The following is an 8,909-nucleotide window of genomic DNA, read 5'->3' as shown; positions in this document are numbered from 1 at the left end:
TGTATGCTGTCCTGTAAGCCCATAAAGCATCATCTCGTCGGTTCGGGCAAACTACCTTCTTAAGTATGCCTTTGATCTCCTTGTTTGCCAGTTCAGTTTGCCCATTCGTTTGCAGATGGTAAGCTATAGCGACCTTGTGTTTCACTCTATATTTATCTAATAACCATTTCAACCACTTGTTTACAAAATGGGACCCTTCATCACTGATGATGGCTCTTAGGGTTCCAAACCTTGTGAACACATGTTTCTGCAAAAACTTTATTACAACATTAGCATCGTTTTTTGAATATGTCTCTGCCTCAACCCACTTAGACACATAGTCTACTGCTACTAATATGTACTTGTGACCAAAAGATGGAGGGAAAGGATTGAGAAACTCAATACCCCAAACATTGAATAATTCTACCTCAATGATTTTTGTTCGAGGCATCTCATTTCTGTTGGTGACATTTTCGACCCTTTGACATCGATCACAACTCTTTATGTAAGCATTTGCATATTTAAATAGTGTTGGCCAAATGAATTCGGCTTGCAATACCTTGGCTGCAGTACATGTACTTCCGAAGTGTCCCCTACTCGGAGCTGAGTGACAATGGTATAAAATCTTATGTACTTCATCTTCTGCCACGCATCTCCTGATCATTTGATTTGCAAACTTTTTAAAAAAATACGGTTCTTCCCAGAAGTAGTACTTCACATCGTGAAGAAACTTTTTCTTTTGATGATACGTCTTATCAATCGGTATCAAACCACAAGCTAAAAAGCTATCACTATGAGTAAACCAAGGGGTATTATGGAAATGATTTACCTTCAGTATGTGTTCATCTGGAAACGTTTATTGAATTGGTATAAGAGGAGAGTTCCCTTCTTATGGCTCCAATCTAGACAAGTGGTCTGCTACTTGGTTTTCCACTTCCTTTTGATCTTGAATTTCTAGATCGAACTCTTGAAGTAAAAGTACCCATCGGATCACTCTCAGCTTAGCGTCTTTCTTGGAAAGTAAATACTTAATTGTCGAGTGGTTCGTATAGATAGTCACTTTGGTACCTACAAGATAATATCAAAACTTGTCAAAAGCAAATACAATAACAAGTAACTTTTTTTCTGTTACCGTGTAATTCATTGAGCTCTTGTCAGAGTCTGACTCGCATAGTAGATGGGATGAAAAACTTTTTTCCTTCGCTGACCCATGACAACTCCGATCACGAAGTCACTTGTGTCACACATCAATTGAAATGGAAAACCCCAGTCTGGTGTGACTATTATGGGTGTCGAGACTAATCGACTCTTCAAATCATTGAAAGCTCTTAAGCACTCCTCATCAAATTTAAACACCGTGTCTTTCATGATGAGGTTCAGTCTTCGTTGTCTATCAATCGTCCCTTTTTCACCATATTCTAAGATAATCTTGTGCATGCATACAAATGGACTAATTCTGCGAATATCAGCTATGGTCCCTCCGATAGCCTTCTTGAATTGTTTCAACACCAAGATGAGTTTCTCTTCTTGCTCAGTAGTTAATTTTGTTGAAACAATCATAGGCAGAGTAGAAGAGTTACCTAAATAAACATATTCCAAATGTGAGGGAAGTACCTTCAATTCTAATTTAGGTGGCACCTCGATTGACGCTTTTGGTTGGGCATAATCCCTTTTCTCTAACTCCAAAGATTTAAAGCGGGATTGCGAATTAAATCCCCTTTGATTAGCTTCTAACAAAGCTAAGTATTCATCCTGCTCTTCATCATTTGGAGGATCTGATGTCAAAATTTGTTCCAATGGGTCCTTAACATAATTTAGTTCATTCTCCATGATTAAATCCTCTAAATCGGGCACTGCAGAACAATCATCAATTGTGTCAAGAAATTGTATGGACTTAAAAACGTTAAATGTTACCTAATTATCCTGAACACGCATAGTAAGCTCACCCTTCTGCACATCAATAAAGGTCCTTCTAGTTGGTTTCTGAGCTTGTTAGGAAAAACTAGGTGGCTGGGTCGATCTAGGTTGGACATAATTATTACTGGTTCCTGCCCCTTGGTTACTCCAGCAAAAATTTGGGTGGTTTCGCCATAATGGGTTACAGAAATTGGATTGCAGCCCTTGCCTTCCTCGATTTTGGTTCTGGTTACCCATGTAATACATAGATTCTGGGTTCAACGGACATTCTTCGAACAAATGTCCTTCCCCACAATAAACACAAGCTACATTTTCAAATTGATTCAGTGGTTGTGCTGTAAAACTATTACACCCATTAGTAGTAAGATTTTTTAACATTGAGGATATTGATGATACTTGAGATGCAAGTGAAGTAAGAGCGCCTACTTCATGTATTCTAGCTACTCATCTTCCTGACGCTGCTCGATTGGTTGGCCATTGATAATTTTTGCTGGCAATCCTCTCAATGATTTCATAAGCCTCATTATAAGACTTAGAACGGAGAGCACCATTAGCAGAAGCGTCCACTACCATCCTCGTGTGAGCATTGAGATCATTATAAAATTTCTCAAGTTTTATGCTATGTTGGATTCTGTGATGAGGGCACTTCCGTAATAATTCTTTGTACCTTTCCCATGCCTCATACAATGACTCATCATCCATTTGTTGGAAAGTAGTGGTCTCGTTCCTCAACTAAGCATTCTTGCTAGGCGAGAAATACTTCATAAGGAATTTTTCTGCTAACTCTTGCCATGTTAAAATTGAGTTTGGTGGTAATGAGTTCAACTAAGCTCGAGCTCTGTACCTTAGTGAATATGGGAACAACTTCAATCGTAATGCATCTTCAAGTACTCCAGCTAACTTGAAAGAATCGCTCACCTCCATAAATAGTCTTACGTGTAGGTGAGGATCTTCGGTAGGAATTCCACTGAATTGACCCACTGTTTGAAGCATCTGGAACATGACTGGCTTCAACTCAGACTATTTTGCCTCAATTTCAGGTCTCCTAATACCTGGATTAAGATCATGAAATACTGGCACGACATACTGTCTCAAAGCTCTATTCCTATCATCAGCAATAAGGATAGGATTTTGAGCATGGCTTGCTCCTTTTACTTGATTCAAATTTTCGAAGTTCATCTCTTCAGTCCTTCTCTAACTTGCTTGTCTTCTTCGCTGTCTAAAAGTTCGTTCAATTTCAGGGTCTACAAGAAGTAAATCGATGATTCGGTCAACACTCATAGACACCTGAAATAATCACAGAAAAATTAACTAAGTTAAAATTTGAACAGAAAAATAAACCAAAATGCAAAACTAACAACTTCACAAATAATGACTTTTTTTAAAAGAAAGTCCCTGGCAACGGTGCCCAAAACTGGGAACGACGAAAATGTGCAAGTGTACACAATCGCAACAAGTAACAAAGTGACAAGTAAATGTCGAGTTATCGTACCCACAGGGACTATGAAAAGAATTATTTATGAATGCTATTTAAAACACTTTGGTGAAGAAAAATACAATGTTTGAAGAGGGTGGTTAAAAACTAAGATTTTAAACTAAGTAAAGTAAATAACTAAATCTCAAATGCACGATTTCAAAATATGATTTTAATCAATATGACATAATTGTGTTAGATTAATTACATTTCTTAACTTAGAATTATTAAACTCATGTTTATATTGTTACTAATAAGTTCACGGCAACTCGGTAATTTGCTAACTTATGAACATACTCACCTACCAAAATCCATTTATCTCTTGACTATATCCCTATGTCAATTCAACCGATTAAACAAATCTTACTAGGCAAATCTGTTATTGCACATACATACTTATTCAATCGAAATAATCTCTTGTATATATCCCTGTGTCAATTCAAATAATTAACTCGATTTAATAAGCACATAAAAGACTACATGAGGTAACAAAGTATTCTTACCTTGCAACAACTTAATCACAAGAATCTTGCAAGTTATGCTAGGAAAATGTATCGTCAGAGACTGTTGCTAATCTAAACCTCAGCTACCGTAGATGATTAAACATGCACTGATTAAGTACTGTGTCCATTAATTACAATTTCAATCCGTTTAAATAATTAATTCATTAGTTAGCTAACAATTGTAATGCAAGAATAACTTAGTCATGATTTTGCTTAATTAAGCATCTTACCGAGGCCTATAACAATATAAACACAATTTCAATAATTTTAACAAACGAAATGCAATCAACCGAACATGAATTAAATTCAAGCTAAATTGACTAAATTACCCATTCCAACAACATAAATATCCATATATATGTTCACCATAACAACAACTAAAGAGATAGGGAACAAGAATCAAATCTGGAGTTTCTCCGTGGCTTGACTAGTTGCTCCGTTCTTCCTTCTCCGTTGTCCTTTTCGACCAAGGCTACTATGAACACTTAATTGCTACTCCAAATATCTGATGAATGCCCCTTTTCCAAGAGGAGAAATTAGTAAGAGAGCAATGGAATTTTGGAATGGAAAAGAAGAGAGAAAATGGAGAGAAGAGAGGAAAAATGTGAATGCTTGAGGTGTGTTTCTAAAATGATCAGCCTAAGGAGGTTTTTATAGCTGAGGAGGGCTACTAAAACTAGCTAAAATTATCAACCAAAGAGCCCTCCCTTGGCTGGCCACACATGTGGCAAGGTTGATATTTTCAACTTTGTTAATTTAGGCTTGGGGCAAATCTATAAAGCCACCAATTGTGGAGGGGTTTGAGTGCAACTTGAACAAGTCTTCAAGGGCCTCTTTACAAGCTTAAACAATCAGCGAATAAGCTGATTTGGGTCAGCTCTTGGGATATTTTTTGGCCTATCCATTTCTTGGTCGGTTCAGTCACTCGGTTCAGTTCAACTGGACCACTTCATAATTAATAATAATTTATTAACCCAAATTAAACTGGATTTAAATTAAAATTAATTATATTATGAACTAACACATATAATTTTGGACCGTCTTAGGCTAAAATTTAGTTCACCTCAATACTTCAAATTGCTTCTCGATTTTGCGCTTCTAGTAGTGTCTGGCGAGCCAATTTTCGCCCTTTGTGCAAATCTGTCGAAAATAACCAAAATTCATCAAAATTAATTATAAAATTAACTAAAATTCAACATGTTCATATCTTAAGTGCAGTTTAATTATTTTTTTGACAATAATTTTATCAAAATTGTATGATTTTAAGGTAAAAAAGGTATGTAAAAATGTGTAAATTTTTGTGTTGCCAGTAATCCATAAACTTAGGCAGATCGGAGTGCCGAAGTCTCACGTTGACCACTTGTCTATAAACTGACTTTAAATAAAGATTTTACTTATCTAAGAATTATTTCTGGGATTTTTGTATTAATTTCACTCTCCGGATTGTTTGGTTTAATTTTTGGGTTTTGGATTTTTCGTTTAATACTTTATTTGCTACGGTTATCTAAAAACATGGTTTTTACTAAAATAAAGATTTTCTGAAAATACTAATGGGATTTTCAAATATAAGGATTTAATTACTTCTGCTGTAAATTACTTATTGGCAAATAAATTAATTAAATAACACTTTCGATAATAGATATAAATGAATATAAATTATAAAGCTTGACTGATTTGACGAAACGAATCAATTTTCAAAACTCTTCTTTGTGACACTTCTTGATTCGGCCATAACGTCTAAGTCAGGTTTGGGGTGTTACATTTAGTGGTATCAGAGCCAAGTTCCAAAACTTGTGATGCAAATTTTGGGTTCCAAAATTGTGTTTCAAAAAGAATTGGTTTTCAAATAATTGGGATAATTATGAGAAAGTATGTGATACACCAAGTCTCCGACGCCAATCCTGTAAGTATTTCTGAACTTAGATAGTATATTCTGAAAACACTGTAGATTGTACTTTCTAAAACTGTACTGAAATAGCTAGAGACTAAAACATCTGAAAACATCTCTAAACTTCTGATAATTTTTGCATAAAATATCAGCTAATAAATATTGAAACTGATACATAAAATTTTATAATGTAGATGAAATTTGAAATACATAATAAGTGCTCGTTGAACTCACAGACGTTGTATTCGTGGCCGCGATAGAGGCCGTAGGGGGCTCGAGCTGAGTATTCCTTTCTGGGCAGTATGCCAAATTTAGACACTAGTGAGACACCGGTTTCGCCTGCTACTTAGACTGGGTTTCAAAGCTATTCGGCTGGGGAGGACGCACTATCCCAAGCCATTTTGAGGGTGTTAGAGAGGGTCGCTAGACCCTATTCTGAATCTGGGGTTGTGGGTCGGTAACTGAACGACTCTGATCCAATGGTGCTGAGCTATTTAGGGGTGTCACTAGAGTCGCCCCTTCTGTGGCCGAGTATTGGTTGGAGGCCATTGAGAGGATTATGAACGATTAGATTGTACTCCCCAGGAGAAACTTAAGGGTGCAGTCTCTTGTTTCGTGACGAGACGTATTAGTGGTGGTTATCGGTTGAGGAGGGTACTCAGCCAGATTGTCTGAACTGGGATTTCTTCAAGACTACTTTCCAGGGGAAATATGTGGGGGCGAGCTATGTGGATGCTTGTACGCGTGAGTTTAGGAATCTCATGCAAGGTGATAGATCTGTGGCCGAGTATGAGGCTGAGTTTCTGAGGTTGAGCCACTACGCTTGAGGCATGGTGGCGTCTGAATATGAGAAATGTGTCTGTTTTGAGGATGACTTGAGGGATAATTTGAGGGTACTAATTGCTCCACTAAGGGAGAGAGAGTTCGTGGTTCTGGTAGATAAGGTGAAGATCGCTGAAGAGGTTAAACGCGTGGAGCGATAAAATAAGGACTGAGAGAGAGGCAAGAATAATAGGGATTTAGAGCCCTCTAATTCTGTTCAGAGGCCTAAGAAACGGGCCAGACTTGATAGGCCTGTTATAGTGAGGGTTCCTGTTACTCCTACAGGGATTCATCCTTGTGGGGATTGTTGTAAGCATCATCTGGGTGAGTGTTGGAGGAGGTTAGGAGATTGTTTAAAGTGTGAATCTTTGAAGCATCGTATTAGGGAGTGTCCACAGTGGGCTGATTAGATGCAAGCTTTAGGACCAGGTTCTGTACAGCCTCAAAGGGCAATTTAGTAGCCAAGTAGGGGCCGTGGATTAGCTAAGGGTGGTAATGGAATGGGCCAAGGGTAGAGAGCACTGGACAGCGGTGCTAGTCAGCCTAAGGCGAGACAGCCTACATTGGTTTATGGTGCTCGACGCTGAGAGGATAGAGACACTCCTGACGTTATCATGGGTACGTTCTTTAGTTTTGATGTACCTTATACTGCTTTGATAGACATAGGTTCTACGCACTCCTATGTAGCTAGTTCTGTTTCTAAAAACCTAGGGATTTCTGTTGAGAGCACTTCTAGTGAAATCACTGTACTGAGTCCGTTGGGGCAGTCTGTTATAGTTAATAGACTTTATAAGAATTTTTCATTAAAAGTGCAAGGGGTCGTATTTTTGGCAAACCTGATGAGTTATCGTTTGGGGAGTTTGACTTATTCTAGGTATGGATTGGTTGGTTGAGCACCGAGCCAGTTTGGATTGCGCAACTAAGAGGGTCGTTCTAAGGACCAAGGATGATAAGAAAGTGGTTGTGATCGGTGAGCATCGAGATTATCTGTCCAATGTGATCTCCGTTCTTGTGGCTGAGAAACTGGTTTGGAAAGGGTATGGGCGTATTCGGCTTAATTCAATGTTTCTATTTCTTGGGACTCTTCTGTTGAAGATATTAGAACAGTGAGGGATTTTTCGGATGTCTTTTCTAAGGAGTTACTAGGTTTACCTTTGAATCGAGAAGTTGAGTTTAGCATTAAGCTTCTACCGGGTAAAGCTCCGATGTCCATCGCTCCTTACCGAATGGCACCAAAGGAGCTTACAGAGCTTAAGGCTCAACTTTAAGAGCTTCTGGATCGTGCTTTCATCCGTCCTAGTGTGTCTCTATGGGGGCACCGATTCTATTTGTGTGGAAAAAGGAAGGGCCCATAAGGATGCGTACTGATTATCGACAGTTGAATAAACTAACGGTGAAAAATAAGTATCCACTTCTGAGGATAGATGATTTGTTTGTTCAATTTCGAAGGGCTTCTGTGTTTTAAAAAATTGATTTTTGTTCTGGTATCATCGGCTTAGAGTAAAAAAGTTGATGTTCATAAGATTGCATTTAAGACTCCTTATGGGCACTACGAGTTCCTAGTTATACCTTTTGGTCTGAATAATGCTCCGACTGTATTCATGGATCTGATGAACCGAGTCATTCAGCCATATTCGGATTAGTTTGTCGTGGTTCACTGATGATATTCTAGTTTACTCTAAAATCGAGGATGAGCATAATGCTTAGAGTAGTACTTCAGATACTCCGAGAGAAGTGGCTCTACACTAAGTTAAGCAAGTGTGAGTTCTAGTTGCGAGAGGTAACTTTTCTGGGTCACGTGGTTTCTGTTGAGGGGATTCAAGTTGATCCTACAAAGATTGAGGCTGTGCTGGATTGGAAGCAGTCTAAGAACGTATTTGAGATCCGCAGTTTTCTGGGTTTTGTGGGATATTATCGACAGTTTGTTGAGGTGTTCTCTCTAATTGCAACTCCTTTGACTAAGATTCTACGCAAGGGATTTCCTTTTGTTTGGACTATATGCAGCAATTGAGCTTCGAGAAACTCAAGTCTGTTCTGACTCAAGCTCATGTTCTGATACAGCTTGAACCTAGTAAAGAATTTGTGCTATACAGTGATGCATCGCACGTCGGTTTGGGATGTGTATTGATGTAAAATGGTAAGCTTGTGGCTTATGCATCCCGTCAACTTAAGACGCATGAAGGGAATTATTCGACGCATGATCTTGAGTTGGCTGCTGTGTTTTTTGTGTTAAAGTTCTGAAGGCATTATTTGTATGGTGAGAGGTGTATCATCTACATTGATAACAAGAGCCTCAAGTATCTCCTTACTCAAAAGGAGTTGAATC

The 8,909-nt window shown here is 38.2% G+C and overlaps 1 non-coding gene across 1 annotated transcript; it reads left to right on the top strand.

Moving 5' to 3' along the window:
- Window positions 1-2,524: 2,524 nt before the first annotated feature.
- LOC121225964 (small nucleolar RNA R71) lies at window positions 2,525-2,630 on the top strand. The gene has a single exon (XR_005923867.1). It is a non-coding gene; the product is annotated as a small nucleolar RNA R71 (small nucleolar RNA).
- Window positions 2,631-8,909: the final 6,279 nt, after the last annotated feature.

This window comes from Gossypium hirsutum, chromosome D13, assembly GCF_007990345.1.
Source record: "Gossypium hirsutum isolate 1008001.06 chromosome D13, Gossypium_hirsutum_v2.1, whole genome shotgun sequence".
Lineage (NCBI taxonomy): Eukaryota > Viridiplantae > Streptophyta > Magnoliopsida > Malvales > Malvaceae > Gossypium > Gossypium hirsutum.
Note: the sequence above shows the minus strand (reverse complement) of the source record. Positions and strands in the feature narration are given on the sequence as shown.